Source organism: Hippocampus zosterae, chromosome 15 (genome assembly GCF_025434085.1).
Source record: "Hippocampus zosterae strain Florida chromosome 15, ASM2543408v3, whole genome shotgun sequence".
Classification (NCBI taxonomy): domain Eukaryota; kingdom Metazoa; phylum Chordata; class Actinopteri; order Syngnathiformes; family Syngnathidae; genus Hippocampus; species Hippocampus zosterae.
Genome location: NC_067465.1, coordinates 19310950 through 19327085, shown reverse-complemented (window position 1 = coordinate 19327085; position 16136 = coordinate 19310950).

Sequence of the window (16136 nt, the reverse complement as noted above, 5' to 3'; positions counted from 1 at the left end):
TGCGGGCCGGCCCGGCGGCGAGTGCGGCGGGCAGCAGGCCTCTTGGACAGGTTGAGAGATAAAAAAATAATAATTCCCGTGCAGTCTCAATGGCGGGGTGCGGGCCGGGGAATAGGCCTCTTGGCCGGGGTGAATAGTGTTGGAACACGGCCCGCGGAAATAGTAGCGGCTGGAGGTACCGGGGGCGATGCCCGCCCCGGCCCGGCGGCCAAGTTAAAAAAATAAATAATCCCCGTTCAGTCTCAATGGCAGGGTGCGGGCCGGCCCGGCGGCGATTGCGGCGGGCAGCAGGCCTCTTGGACAGGTTGAGAGATAAAAAAATAATAATTCCCATGCAGTCTCAATGGCGGGGTGCGGGCCGGGGAATAGGCCTCTTGGCCGGGGTGAATAGTGTTGGAACACGGCCCGCGGAAATAGTAGCGGCTGGAGGTACCGGGGGCGATGCCCGCCCCGGCCCGGCGGCCAAGTTAAAAAAATAAATAATCCCGTTCAGTCTCAATGGCAGGGTGCGGGCCGGCCCGGCGGCGATTGCGGCGGGCAGCAGGCCTCTTGGACAGGTTGAGAGATATAAAAATAATAATTCCCGTGCAGTCTCAATGGCGGGGTGCGGGCCGGCACGGCGGACGAGTGTGGCCGGGGAAGAGGCCTCTTGGCCGGGGTGAATATGTTGGAACGCGGCGCGTGTAAATAGAAGCGGCTGGAGGTACCGGGGGCGAAGCCCGCCCCGGCCCGGAGGCCGAGTTAAAAAAAATAATAATCCCCGTTCAGTCTCAATGGCGGGGTGCGGGCCGGCCCGGCGGCGAGTGCGGCGGGCAGCAGGCCTCTTGGACAGGTTGAGAGATAAAAAAATAATAATTCCCATGCAGTCTCAATGGCGGGGTGCGGGCCGGGGAATAGGCCTCTTGGCCGGGGTGAATAGTGTTGGAACACGGCCCGCGGAAATAGTAGCGGCTGGAGGTACCGGGGGCGATGCCCGCCCCGGCCCGGCGGCCAAGTTAAAAAAATAAATAATCCCCGTTCAGTCTCAATGGCAGGGTGCGGGCCGGCCCGGCGGCGAGTGCGGCGGGCAGCAGGCCTCTTGGACAGGTTGAGAGATAAAAAAATAATAATTCCCGTTCAGTCTCAATGGCAGGGTGCGGGCCGGCCCGGCGGCGATTGCGGCGGGCAGCAGGCCTCTTGGACAGGTTGAGAGATAAAAAAATAATAATTCCCATGCAGTCTCAATGGCGGGGTGCGGGCCGGGGAATAGGCCTCTTGGCCGGGGTGAATATGTTGGAACGCGGCGCGCGTAAATAGAAGCGGCTGGAGGTACCGGGGGCGAAGCCCGCCCCGGCCCGGTAATCCCCGTTCAGTCTCAATGGCGGGGTGCGGGCCGGCCCGGCGGCGAGTGCGGCGGGCAGCAGGCCTCTTGGACAGGTTGAGAGATAAAAAAATAATAATTCCCGTGCAGTCTCAATGGCGGGGTGCGGGCCGGGGAATAGGCCTCTTGGCCGGGGTGAATAGTGTTGGAACACGGCCCGCGGAAATAGTAGCGGCTGGAGGTACCGGGGGCGATGCCCGCCCCGGCCCGGCGGCCAAGTTAAAAAAATAAATAATCCCCGTTCAGTCTCAATGGCAGGGTGCGGGCCGGCCCGGCGGCGATTGCGGCGGGCAGCAGGCCTCTTGGACAGGTTGAGAGATAAAAAAATAATAATTCCCGTGCAGTCTCAATGGCGGGGTGCGGGCCGGGGAATAGGCCTCTTGGCCGGGGTGAATAGTGTTGGAACACGGCCCGCGGAAATAGTAGCGGCTGGAGGTACCGGGGGCGATGCCCGCCCCGGCCCGGCGGCCAAGTTAAAAAAATAAATAATCCCCGTTCAGTCTCAATGGCAGGGTGCGGGCCGGCCCGGCGGCGATTGCGGCGGGCAGCAGGCCTCTTGGACAGGTTGAGAGATAAAAAAATAATAATTCCCATGCAGTCTCAATGGCGGGGTGCGGGCCGGGGAATAGGCCTCTTGGCCGGGGTGAATAGTGTTGGAACACGGCCCGCGGAAATAGTAGCGGCTGGAGGTACCGGGGGCGATGCCCGCCCCGGCCCGGCGGCCAAGTTAAAAAAATAAATAATCCCCGTACAGTCTCAATGGCAGGGTGCGGGCCGGCCCGGCGGCGAGTGCGGCGGGCAGCAGGCCTCTTGGACAGGTTGAGAGATAAAAAAATAATAATTCCCGTTCAGTCTCAATGGCAGGGTGCGGGCCGGCCCGGCGGCGATTGCGGCGGGCAGCAGGCCTCTTGGACAGGTTGAGAGATAAAAAAATAATAATTCCCATGCAGTCTCAATGGAGGGGTGCGGGCCGGGGAATAGGCCTCTTGGCCGGGGTGAATATGTTGGAACGCGGCGCGCGTAAATAGAAGCGGCTGGAGGTACCGGGGGCGAAGCCCGCCCCGGCCCGGAGGCCGAGTTAAAAAAAAAAAAAATCCCCGTTCAGTCTCAATGGCGGGGTGCGGGCCGGCCCGGCGGCGAGTGCGGCGGGCAGCAGGCCTCTTGGACAGGTTGGGAGATAAAAAAATAATAATTCCCGTGCAGTCTCAATGGCGGGGTGCGGGCCGGGGAATAGGCCTCTTGGCCGGGGTGAATAGTGTTGGAACACGGCCCGCGGAAATAGTAGCGGCTAGAGGTACCGGGGGCGATGCCCGCCCCGGCCCGGCGGCCAAGTTAAAAAAATAAATAATCCCCGTTCAGTCTCAATGGCAGGGTGCGGGCCGGCCCGGCGGCGATTGCGGCGGGCAGCAGGCCTCTTGGACAGGTTGAGAGATAAAAAAATAATAATTCCCGTGCAGTCTCAATGGCGGGGTGCGGGCCGGGGAATAGGCCTCTTGGCCGGGGTGAATAGTGTTGGAACACGGCCCGCGGAAATAGTAGCGGCTGGAGGTACCGGGGGCGATGCCCGCCCCGGGCCGGCGGCCAAGTTAAAAAAATAAATAATCCCCGTTCAGTCTCAATGGCAGGGTGCGGGCCGGCCCGGCGGCGAGTGCGGCGGGCAGCAGGCCTCTTGGACAGGTTGAGAGATAAAAAAATAATAATTCCCGTTCAGTCTCAATGGCAGGGTGCGGGCCGGCCCGGCGGCGATTGCGGCGGGCAGCAGGCCTCTTGGACAGGTTGAGAGATAAAAAAATAATAATTCCCATTCAGTCTCAATGGCGGGGTGCGGGCCGGGGAATAGGCCTCTTGGCCGGGGTGAATATGTTGGAACGCGGCGCGCGTAAATAGAAGCGGCTGGAGGTACCGGGGGCGAAGCCCGCCCCGGCCCGGAGGCCGAGTTAAAAAAAATAATAATCCCCGTTCAGTCTCAATGGCGGGGTGCGGGGCCGGCCCGGCGGCGAGTGCGGCGGGCAGCAGGCCTCTTGGACAGGTTGAGAGATAAAAAAATAATAATTCCCGTGCAGTCTCAATGGCGGGGTGCGGGCCGGGGAATAGGCCTCTTGGCCGGGGTGAATAGTGTTGGAACACGGCCCGCGGAAATAGTAGCGGCTGGAGGTACCGGGGGCGATGCCCGCCCCGGCCCGGCGGCCAAGTTAAAAAAATAAATAATCCCCGTTCAGTCTCAATGGCAGGGTGCGGGCCGGCCCGGCGGCGATTGCGGCGGGCAGCAGGCCTCTTGGACAGGTTGAGAGATAAAAAAATAATAATTCCCGTGCAGTCTCAATGGCGGGGTGCGGGCCGGGGAATAGGCCTCTTGGCCGGGGTGAATAGTGTTGGAACACGGCCCGCGGAAATAGTAGCGGCTGGAGGTACCGGGGGCGATGCCCGCCCCGGGCCGGCGGCCAAGTTAAAAAAATAAATAATCCCCGTTCAGTCTCAATGGCAGGGTGCGGGCCGGCCCGGCGGCGAGTGCGGCGGGCAGCAGGCCTCTTGGACAGGTTGAGAGATAAAAAAATAATAATTCCCGTTCAGTCTCAATGGCAGGGTGCGGGCCGGCCCGGCGGCGATTGCGGCGGGCAGCAGGCCTCTTGGACAGGTTGAGAGATAAAAAAATAATAATTCCCATGCAGTCTCAATGGCGGGGTGCGGGCCGGGGAATAGGCCTCTTGGCCGGGGTGAATATGTTGGAACGCGGCGCGTAAATAGAAGCGGCTGGAGGTACCGGGGGCGAAGCCCGCCCCGGCCCGGACGCCGAGTTAAAAAAAATAATAATCCCCGTTCAGTCTCAATGGCGGGGTGCGGGCCGGCCCGGCGGCGAGTGCGGCGGGCAGCAGGCCTCTTGGACAGGTTGAGAGATAAAAAAATAATAATTCCCGTGCAGTCTCAATGGCGGGGTGCTGGCCGGGGAATAGGCCTCTTGGCCGGGGTGAATAGTGTTGGAACACGGCCCGCGGAAATAGTAGCGGCTGGAGGTACCGGGGGCGATGCCCGCCCCGGCCCGGCGGCCAAGTTAAAAAAATAAATAATCCCCGTTCAGTCTCAATGGCAGGGTGCGGGCCGGCCCGGCGGCGAGTGCGGCGGGCAGCAGGCCTCTTGGACAGGTTGAGAGATAAAAAAATAATAATTCCCGTTCAGTCTCAATGGCAGGGTGCGGGCCGGCCCGGCGGCGATTGCGGCGGGCAGCAGGCCTCTTGGACAGGTTGAGAGATAAAAAAATAATAATTCCCATGCAGTCTCAATGGCGGGGTGCGGGCCGGGGAATAGGCCTCTTGGCCGGGGTGAATATGTTGGAACGCGGCGCGCGTAAATAGAAGCGGCTGGAGGTACCGGGGGCGAAGCCCGCCCCGGCCCGGAGGCCGAGTTAAAAAAAATAATAATCCCCGTTCAGTCTCAATGGCGGGGTGCGGGCCGGCCCGGCGGCGAGTGCGGCGGGCAGCAGGCCTCTTGGACAGGTTGAGAGATAAAAAAATAATAATTCCCGTGCAGTCTCAATGGCGGGGTGCGGGCCGGGGAATAGGCCTCTTGGCCGGGGTGAATAGTGTTGGAACACGGCCCGCGGAAATAGTAGCGGCTGGAGGTACCGGGGGCGATGCCCGCCCCGGCCCGGCGGCCAAGTTAAAAAAATAAATAATCCCCGTTCAGTCTCAATGGCAGGGTGCGGGCCGGCCCGGCGGCGATTGCGGCGGGCAGCAGGCCTCTTGGACAGGTTGAGAGATAAAAAAATAATAATTCCCGTGCAGTCTCAATGGCGGGGTGCGGGCCGGGGAATAGGCCTCTTGGCCGGGGTGAATAGTGTTGGAACACGGCCCGCGGAAATAGTAGCGGCTGGAGGTACCGGGGGCGATGCCCGCCCCGGCCCGGCGGCCAAGTTAAAAAAATAAATAATCCCCGTTCAGTCTCAATGGCAGGGTGCGGGCCGGCCCGGCGGCGATTGCGGCGGGCAGCAGGCCTCTTGGACAGGTTGAGAGATAAAAAAATAATAATTCCCATGCAGTCTCAATGGCGGGGTGCGGGCCGGGGAATAGGCCTCTTGGCCGGGGTGAATAGTGTTGGAACACGGCCCGCGGAAATAGTAGCGGCTGGAGGTACCGGGGGCGATGCCCGCCCCGGCCCGGCGGCCAAGTTAAAAAAATAAATAATCCCCGTACAGTCTCAATGGCAGGGTGCGGGCCGGCCCGGCGGCGAGTGCGGCGGGCAGCAGGCCTCTTGGACAGGTTGAGAGATAAAAAAATAATAATTCCCGTTCAGTCTCAATGGCAGGGTGCGGGCCGGCCCGGCGGCGATTGCGGCGGGCAGCAGGCCTCTTGGACAGGTTGAGAGATAAAAAAATAATAATTCCCATGCAGTCTCAATGGAGGGGTGCGGGCCGGGGAATAGGCCTCTTGGCCGGGGTGAATATGTTGGAACGCGGCGCGCGTAAATAGAAGCGGCTGGAGGTACCGGGGGCGAAGCCCGCCCCGCCCGGAGGCCGAGTTAAAAAAAAAAAAATCCCCGTTCAGTCTCAATGGCGGGGTGCGGGCCGGCCCGGCGGCGAGTGCGGCGGGCAGCAGGCCTCTTGGACAGGTTGGGAGATAAAAAAATAATAATTCCCGTGCAGTCTCAATGGCGGGGTGCGGGCCGGGGAATAGGCCTCTTGGCCGGGGTGAATAGTGTTGGAACACGGCCCGCGGAAATAGTAGCGGCTGGAGGTACCGGGGGCGATGCCCGCCCCGGCCCGGCGGCCAAGTTAAAAAAATAAATAATCCCCGTTCAGTCTCAATGGCAGGGTGCGGGCCGGCCCGGCGGCGATTGCGGCGGGCAGCAGGCCTCTTGGACAGGTTGAGAGATAAAAAAATAATAATTCCCGTGCAGTCTCAATGGCGGGGTGCGGGCCGGGGAATAGGCCTCTTGGCCGGGGTGAATAGTGTTGGAACACGGCCCGCGGAAATAGTAGCGGCTGGAGGTACCGGGGGCGATGCCCGCCCCGGGCCGGCGGCCAAGTTTAAAAAATAAATAATCCCCGTTCAGTCTCAATGGCAGGGTGCGGGCCGGCCCGGCGGCGAGTGCGGCGGGCAGCAGGCCTCTTGGACAGGTTGAGAGATAAAAAAAATAATAATTCCCGTTCAGTCTCAATGGCAGGGTGCGGGCCGGCCCGGCGGCGATTGCGGCGGGCAGCAGGCCTCTTGGACAGGTTGAGAGATAAAAAAATAATAATTCCCATTCAGTCTCAATGGCGGGGTGCGGGCCGGGGAATAGGCCTCTTGGCCGGGGTGAATATGTTGGAACGCGGCGCGCGTAAATAGAAGCGGCTGGAGGTACCGGGGGCGAAGCCCGCCCCGGCCCGGAGGCCGAGTTAAAAAAAATAATAATCCCGTTCAGTCTCAATGGCGGGGTGCGGGGCCGGCCCGGCGGCGAGTGCGGCGGGCAGCAGGCCTCTTGGACAGGTTGAGAGATAAAAAAATAATAATTCCCGTGCAGTCTCAATGGCGGGGTGCGGGCCGGGGAATAGGCCTCTTGGCCGGGGTGAATAGTGTTGGAACACGGCCCGCGGAAATAGTAGCGGCTGGAGGTACCGGGGGCGATGCCCGCCCCGGCCCGGCGGCCAAGTTAAAAAAATAAATAATCCCCGTTCAGTCTCAATGGCAGGGTGCGGGCCGGCCCGGCGGCGATTGCGGCGGGCAGCAGGCCTCTTGGACAGGTTGAGAGATAAAAAAATAATAATTCCCGTGCAGTCTCAATGGCGGGGTGCGGGCCGGGGAATAGGCCTCTTGGCCGGGGTGAATAGTGTTGGAACACGGCCCGCGGAAATAGTAGCGGCTGGAGGTACCGGGGGCGATGCCCGCCCCGGGCCGGCGGCCAAGTTAAAAAAATAAATAATCCCCGTTCAGTCTCAATGGCAGGGTGCGGGCCGGCCCGGCGGCGAGTGCGGCGGGCAGCAGGCCTCTTGGACAGGTTGAGAGATAAAAAAATAATAATTCCCATGCAGTCTCAATGGCGGGGTGCGGGCCGGGGAATAGGCCTCTTGGCCGGGGTGAATATGTTGGAACGCGGCGCGCGTAAATAGAAGCGGCTGGAGGTACCGGGGGCGAAGCCCGCCCCGGCCCGGACGCCGAGTTAAAAAAAATAATAATCCCCGTCCAGTCTCAATGGCGGGGTGCGGGCCGGCCCGGCGGCGAGTGCGGCGGGCAGCAGGCCTCTTGGACAGGTTGAGAGATAAAAAAATAATAATTCCCGTGCAGTCTCAATGGCGGGGTGCTGGCCGGGGAATAGGCCTCTTGGCCGGGGTGAATAGTGTTGGAACACGGCCCGCGGAAATAGTAGCGGCTGGAGGTACCGGGGGCGATGCCCGCCCCGGCCCGGCGGCCAAGTTAAAAAAATAAATAATCCCCGTTCAGTCTCAATGGCAGGGTGCGGGCCGGCCCGGCGGCGATTGCGGCGGGCAGCAGGCCTCTTGGACAGGTTGAGAGATAAAAAAATAATAATTCCCATGCAGTCTCAATGGCGGGGTGCGGGCCGGGGAATAGGCCTCTTGGCCGGGGTGAATAGTGTTGGAACACGGCCCGCGGAAATAGTAGCGGCTGGAGGTACCGGGGGCGATGCCCGCCCCGGGCCGGCGGCCAAGTTAAAAAAATAAATAATCCCCGTTCAGTCTCAATGGCAGGGTGCGGGCCGGCCCGGCGGCGATTGCGGCGGGCAGCAGGCCTCTTGGACAGGTTGAGAGATAAAAAAATAATAATTCCCGTGCAGTCTCAATGGCGGGGTGCGGGCCGGGGAATAGGCCTCTTGGCCGGGGTGAATAGTGTTGGAACACGGCCCGCGGAAATAGTAGCGGCTGGAGGTACCGGGGGCGATGCCCGCCCCGGGCCGGCGGCCAAGTTAAAAAAATAAATAATCCCCGTTCAGTCTCAATGGCAGGGTGCGGGCCGGCCCGGCGGCGATTGCGGCGGGCAGCAGGCCTCTTGGACAGGTTGAGAGATAAAAAAAATAATAATTCCCATGCAGTCTCAATGGCGGGGTGCGGGCCGGGGAATAGGCCTCTTGGCCGGGGTGAATAGTGTTGGAACACGGCCCGCGGAAATAGTAGCGGCTGGAGGTACCGGGGGCGATGCCCGCCCCGGCCCGGCGGCCAAGTCAAAAAAATAAATAATCCCCGTTCAGTCTCAATGGCAGGGTGCGGGCCGGCCCGGCGGCGAGTGCGGCGGGCAGCAGGCCTCTTGGACAGGTTGAGAGATAAAAAAATAATAATTCCCGTTCAGTCTCAATGGCAGGGTGCGGGCCGGCCCGGCGGCGATTGCGGCGGGCAGCAGGCCTCTTGGACAGGTTGAGAGATAAAAAAATAATAATTCCCATGCAGTCTCAATGGCGGGGTGCGGGCCGGGGAATAGGCCTCTTGGCCGGGGTGAATATGTTGGAACGCGGCGCGCGTAAATAGAAGCGGCTGGAGGTACCGGGGGCGAAGCCCGCCCCGGCCCGGACGCCGAGTTAAAAAAAAATAATAATCCCCGTTCAGTCTCAATGGCGGGGTGCGGGCCGGCCCGGCGGCGAGTGCGGCGGGCAGCAGGCCTCTTGGACAGGTTGAGAGATAAAAAAATAATAATTCCGTTCAGTCTCAATGGCAGGGTGCGGGCCGGCCCGGCGGCGATTGCGGCGGGCAGCAGGCCTCTTGGACAGGTTGAGAGATAAAAAAATAATAATTCCCATGCAGTCTCAATGGCGGGGTGCGGGCCGGGGAATAGGCCTCTTGGCCGGGGTGAATATGTTGGAACGCGGCGCGCGTAAATAGAAGCGGCTGGAGGTACCGGGGGCGAAGCCCGCCCCGGCCCGGACGCCGAGTTAAAAAAAATAATAATCCCCGTTCAGTCTCAATGGCGGGGTGCGGGCCGGCCCGGCGGCGAGTGCGGCGGGCAGCAGGCCTCTTGGACAGGTTGAGAGATAAAAAAATAATAATTCCCGTGCAGTCTCAATGGCGGGGTGCGGGCCGGGGAATAGGCCTCTTGGCCGGGTTGAATAGTGTTGGAACACGGCCCGCGGAAATAGTAGCGGCTGGAGGTACCGGGGGCGATGCCCGCCCCGGCCCGGCGGCCAAGTTAAAAAAATAAATAATCCCCGTTCAGTCTCAATGGCAGGGTGCGGGCCGGCCCGGCGGCGATTGCGGCGGGCAGCAGGCCTCTTGGACAGGTTGAGAGATAAAAAAATAATAATTCCCATGCAGTCTCAATGGCGGGGTGCGGGCCGGGGAATAGGCCTCTTGGCCGGGGTGAATAGTGTTGGAACACGGCCCGCGGAAATAGTAGCGGCTGGAGGTACCGGGGGCGATGCCCGCCCCGGCCCGGCGGCCAAGTTAAAAAAATAAATAATCCCCGTTCAGTCTCAATGGCAGGGTGCGGGCCGGCCCGGCGGCGAGTGCGGCGGGCAGCAGGCCTCTTGGACAGGTTGAGAGATAAAAAAATAATAATTCCCGTTCAGTCTCAATGGCAGGGTGCGGGCCGGCCCGGTGGCGATTGCGGCGGGCAGCAGGCCACTTGGACAGGTTGAGAGATAAAAAAATAATAATTCCCATGCAGTCTCAATGGCGGGGTGCGGGCCGGGGAATAGGCCTCTTGGCCGGGGTGAATATGTTGGAACGCGGCGCGCGTAAATAGAAGCGGCTGGAGGTACCGGGGGCGAAGCCCGCCCCGGCCCGGAGGCCGAGTTAAAAAAAATAATAATCCCCGTTCAGTCTCAATGGCGGGGTGCGGGCCGGCCCGGCGGCGAGTGCGGCGGGCAGCAGGCCTCTTGGACAGGTTGAGAGATAAAAAAATAATAATTCCCGTGCAGTCTCAATGGCGGGGTGCGGGCCGGGGAATAGGCCTCTTGGCCGGGGTGAATAGTGTTGGAACACGGCCCGCGGAAATAGTAGCGGCTGGAGGTACCGGGGGCGATGCCCGCCCCGGCCCGGCGGCCAAGTTAAAAAAATAAATAATCCCCGTTCAGTCTCAATGGCAGGGTGCGGGCCGGCCCGGCGGCGATTGCGGCGGGCAGCAGGCCTCTTGGACAGGTTGAGAGATAAAAAAATAATAATTCCCGTGCAGTCTCAATGGCGGGGTGCGGGCCGGGGAATAGGCCTCTTGGCCGGGGTGAATAGTGTTGGAACACGGCCCGCGGAAATAGTAGCGGCTGGAGGTACCGGGGGCGATGCCCGCCCCGGGCCGGCGGCCAAGTTAAAAAAATAAATAATCCCCGTTCAGTCTCAATGGCAGGGTGCGGGCCGGCCCGGCGGCGATTGCGGTGGGCAGCAGGCCTCTTGGACAGGTTGAGAGATAAAAAAATAATAATTCCCGTTCAGTCTCAATGGCAGGGTGCGGGCCGGCCCGGCGGCGAGTGCGGCGGGCAGCAGGCCTCTTGGACAGGTTGAGAGATAAAAAAATAATAATTCCCGTGCAGTCTCAATGGCGGGGTGCGGGCCGGGGAATAGGCCTCTTGGCCGGGGTGAATATGTTGGAACGCGGCGCGCGTAAATAGAAGCGGCTGGAGGTACCGGGGGCGAAGCCCCCCCCGGCCCGGACGCCGAGTTAAAAAAAATAATAATCCCCGTTCAGTCTCAATGGCGGGGTGCGGGCCGGCCCGGCGGCGAGTGCGGCGGGCAGCAGGCCTCTTGGACAGGTTGAGAGATAAAAAAATAATAATTCCCGTGCAGTCTCAATGGCGGGGTGCGGGCCGGGGAATAGGCCTCTTGGCCGGGGTGAATAGTGTTGGAACACGGCCCGCGGAAATAGTAGCGGCTGGAGGTACCGGGGGCGATGCCCGCCCCGGGCCGGCGGCCAAGTTAAAAAAATAAATAATCCCCGTTCAGTCTCAATGGCAGGGTGCGGGCCGGCCCGGCGGCGATTGCGGCGGGCAGCAGGCCTCTTGGACAGGTTGAGAGATAAAAAAATAATAATTCCCGTGCAGTCTCAATGGCGGGGTGCGGGCCGGGGAATAGGCCTCTTGGCCGGGTTGAATAGTGTTGGAACACGGCCCGCGGAAATAGTAGCGGCTGGAGGTACCGGGGGCGATGCCCGCCCCGGCCCGGCGGCCAAGTTAAAAAAATAAATAATCCCCGTTCAGTCTCAATGGCAGGGTGCGGGCCGGCCCGGCGGCGATTGCGGCGGGCAGCAGGCCTCTTGGACAGGTTGAGAGATAAAAAAATAATAATTCCCATGCAGTCTCAATGGCGGGGTGCGGGCCGGGGAATAGGCCTCTTGGCCGGGGTGAATAGTGTTGGAACACGGCCCGCGGAAATAGTAGCGGCTGGAGGTACCGGGGGCGATGCCCGCCCCGGCCCGGCGGCCAAGTTAAAAAAATAAATAATCCCCGTTCAGTCTCAATGGCAGGGTGCGGGCCGGCCCGGCGGCGAGTGCGGCGGGCAGCAGGCCTCTTGGACAGGTTGAGAGATAAAAAAATAATAATTCCCGTTCAGTCTCAATGGCAGGGTGCGGGCCGGCCCGGTGGCGATTGCGGCGGGCAGCAGGCCACTTGGACAGGTTGAGAGATAAAAAAATAATAATTCCCATGCAGTCTCAATGGCGGGGTGCGGGCCGGGGAATAGGCCTCTTGGCCGGGGTGAATATGTTGGAACGCGGCGCGAGTAAATAGAAGCGGCTGGAGGTACCGGGGGCGAAGCCCGCCCCGGCCCGGAGGCCGAGTTAAAAAAAATAATAATCCCCGTTCAGTCTCAATGGCGGGGTGCGGGCCGGCCCGGCGGCGAGTGCGGCGGGCAGCAGGCCTCTTGGACAGGTTGAGAGATAAAAAAATAATAATTCCCGTGCAGTCTCAATGGCGGGGTGCGGGCCGGGGAATAGGCCTCTTGGCCGGGGTGAATAGTGTTTGAACACGGCCCGCGGAAATAGTAGCGGCTGGAGGTACCGGGGGCGATGCCCGCCCCGGCCCGGCGGCCAAGTTAAAAAAATAAATAATCCCCGTTCAGTCTCAATGGCAGGGTGCGGGCCGGCCCGGCGGCGATTGCGGCGGGCAGCAGGCCTCTTGGACAGGTTGAGAGATAAAAAAATAATAATTCCCGTGCAGTCTCAATGGCGGGGTGCGGGCCGGGGAATAGGCCTCTTGGCCGGGGTGAATAGTGTTGGAACACAGCCCGCGGAAATAGTAGCGGCTGGAGGTACGGGGGCGATGCCCGCCCCGGGCCGGCGGCCAAGTTAAAAAAATAAATAATCCCCGTTCAGTCTCAATGGCAGGGTGCGGGCCGGCCCGGCGGCGAGTGCGGTGGGCAGCAGGCCTCTTGGACAGGTTGAGAGATAAAAAAATAATAATTCCCGTTCAGTCTCAATGGCAGGGTGCGGGCCGGCCCGGCGGCGAGTGCGGCGGGCAGCAGGCCTCTTGGACAGGTTGAGAGATAAAAAAATAATAATTCCCGTGCAGTATCAATGGCGGGGTGCGGGCCGGGGAATAGGCCTCTTGGCCGGGGTGAATAGTGTTGGAACACGGCCAGCGGAAATAGTAGCGGCTGGAGGTACCGGGGGCGATGCCCGCCCCGGCCCGGCGGCCAAGTTAAAAAAATAAATAATCCCCGTTCAGTCTCAATGGCAGGGTGCGGGCCGGCCCGGCGGCGATTGCGGCGGGCAGCAGGCCTCTTGGACAGGTTGAGAGATAAAAAAATAATAATTCCCGTGCAGTCTCAATGGCGGGGTGCGGGCCGGGGAATAGGCCTCTTGGCCGGGGTGAATAGTGTTGGAACACGGCCCGCGGAAATAGTAGCGGCTGGAGGTACCGGGGGCGATGCCCGCCCCGGCCCGGCGGCCAAGTTAAAAAAATAAATAATCCCCGTTCAGTCTCAATGGCAGGGTGCGGGCCGGCCCGGCGGCGAGTGCGGCGGGCAGCAGGCCTCTTGGACAGGTTGAGAGATAAAAAAATAATAATTCCCGTTCAGTCTCAATGGCAGGGTGCGGGCCGGCCCGGCGGCGATTGCGGCGGGCAGCAGGCCTCTTGGACAGGTTGAGAGATAAAAAAATAATAATTCCCATGCAGTCTCAATGGCGGGGTGCGGGCCGGGGAATAGGCCTCTTGGCCGGGGTGAATATGTTGGAACGCGGCGCGCGTAAATAGAAGCGGCTGGAGGTACCGGGGGCGAAGCCCGCCCCGGCCGGACGCCGAGTTAAAAAAAATAATAATCCCCGTTCAGTCTCAATGGCGGGGTGCGGGCCGGCCCGGCGGCGAGTGCGGCGGGCAGCAGGCCTCTTGGACAGGTTGAGAGATAAAAAAATAATAATTCCCGTGCAGTCTCAATGGCGGGGTGCGGGCCGGGGAATAGGCCTCTTGGCCGGGGTGAATAGTGTTGGAACACGGCCCGCGGAAATAGAAGCGGCTGGAGGTACCGGGGGCGATGCCCGCCCCGGCCCGGCGGCCAAGTTAAAAAAATAAATAATCCCCGTTCAGTCTCAATGGCAGGGTGCGGGCCGGCCCGGCGGCGATTGCGGCGGGCAGCAGGCCTCTTGGACAGGTTGAGAGATAAAAAAATAATAATTCCCATGCAGTCTCAATGGCGGGGTGCGGGCCGGGGAATAGGCCTCTTGGCCGGGGTGAATAGTGTTGGAACACGGCCCGCGGAAATAGTAGCGGCTGGAGGTACCGGGGGCGATGCCCGCCCCGGGCCGGCGGCCAAGTTAAAAAAATAAATAATCCCCATTCAGTCTCAATGGCAGGGTGCGGGCCGGCCCGGCGGCGATTGCGGCGGGCACCCGGCCTCTTGGACAGGTTGAGAGATATAAAAATAATAATTCCCGTGCAGTCTCAATGGCGGGGTGCGGGCCGGCCCGGCGGACGAGTGTGGCCGGGGAAGAGGCCTCTTGGCCGGGGTGAATATGTTGGAACGCGGCGCGCGTAAATAGAAGCGGCTGGAGGTACCGGGGGCGAAGCCCGCCCCGGCCCGGAGGCCGAGTTAAAAAAAATAATAATCCCCGTTCAGTCTCAATGGCGGGGTGCGAGTGCGGCGGGCAGCAGGCCTCTTGGACAGGTTGAGAGATAAAAAAATAATAATTCCCGTTCAGTCTCTATGGCAGGGTGCGGGCCGGCCCGGCGGCGATTGCGGCGGGCAGCAGGCCTCTTGGACAGGTTGAGAGATAAAAAAATAATAATTCCCATGCAGTCTCAATGGCGGGGTGCGGGCCGGGGAATAGGCCTCTTGGCCGGGGTGAATATGTTGGAACGCGGCGCGCGTAAATAGAAGCGGCTGGAGGTACCGGGGGCGAAGCCCGCCCCGGCCCGGAGGCCGAGTTAAAAAAAATAATAATCCCCGTTCAGTCTCAATGGCGGGGTGCGAGTGCGGCGGGCAGCAGGCCTCTTGGACAGGTTGAGAGATAAAAAAATAATAATTCCCGTTCAGTCTCAATGGCAGGGTGCGGGCCGGCCCGGCGGCGATTGCGGCGGGCAGCAGGCCTCTTGGACAGGTTGAGAGATAAAAAAATAATAATTCCCATGCAGTCTCAATGGCGGGGTGCGGGCCGGGGAATAGGCCTCTTGGCCGGGGTGAATAGTGTTGGAACACGGCCCGCGGAAATAGTAGCGGCTGGAGGTACCGGGGGCGATGCCCGCCCCGGGCCGGCGGCCAAGTTAAAAAAATAAATAATCCCCGTTCAGTCTCAATGGCAGGGTGCGGGCCGGCCCGGCGGCGATTGCGGCGTGCAGCAGGCCTCTTGGACAGGTTGAGAGATAAAAAAATAATAATTCCCGTGCAGTCTCAATGGCGGGGTGCGGGCCGGGGAATAGGCCTCTTGGCCGGGGTGAATAGTGTTGGAACACGGCCCGCGGAAATAGTAGCGGCTGGAGGTACCGGGGGCGATGCCCGCCCCGGGCCGGCGGCCAAGTTAAAAAAATAAATAATCCCCGTTCAGTGTCAATGGCGGGGTGCGGGCCGGCCCGGCGGCGAGTGCGGCGGGCAGCAGGCCTCTTGGACAGGTTGAGAGATAAAAAAATAATAATTCCCGTGCAGTCTCAATGGCGGGGTGCGGGCCGGGGAATAGGCCTCTTGGCCGGGGTGAATAGTGTTGGAACACGGCCCGCGGAAATAGTAGCGGCTGGAGGTACCGGGGGCGATGCCCGCCCCGGCCCGGCGGCCAAGTTAAAAAAATAAATAATCCCCGTTCAGTCTCAATGGCAGGGTGCGGGCCGGCCCGGCGGCGATTGCGGCGGGCAGCAGGCCTCTTGGACAGGTTGAGAGATAAAAAAATAATAATTCCCATGCAGTCTCAATGGTGGGGTGCGGGCCGGGGAATAGGCCTCTTGGCCGGGGTGAATAGTGTTGGAACACGGCCCGCGGAAATAGTAGCGGCTGGAGGTACCGGGGGCGATGCCCTCCCCGGCCCGGCGGCCAAGTTAAAAAAATAAATAATCCCCGTTCAGTCTCAATGGCAGGGTGCGGGCCGGCCCGGCGGCGAGTGCGGCGGGCAGCAGGCCTCTTGGACAGGTTGAGAGATAAAAAAATAATAATTCCCGTTCAGTCTCAATGGCAGGGTGCGGGCCGGCCCGGCGGCGATTGCGGCGGGCAGCAGGCCTCTTGGACAGGTTGAGAGATAAAAAAATAATAATTCCCATGCAGTCTCAATGGCGGGGTGCGGGCCGGGGAATAGGCCTCTTGGCCGGGGTGAATATGTTGGAACGCGGCGCGCGTAAATAGAAGCGGCTGGAGGTACCGGGGGCGAAGCCCGCCCCGGCCCGGAGGCCGAGTTAAAAAAAATAATAATCCCCGTTCAGTCTCAATGGCGGGGTGCGGGCCGGCCCGGCGGCGAGT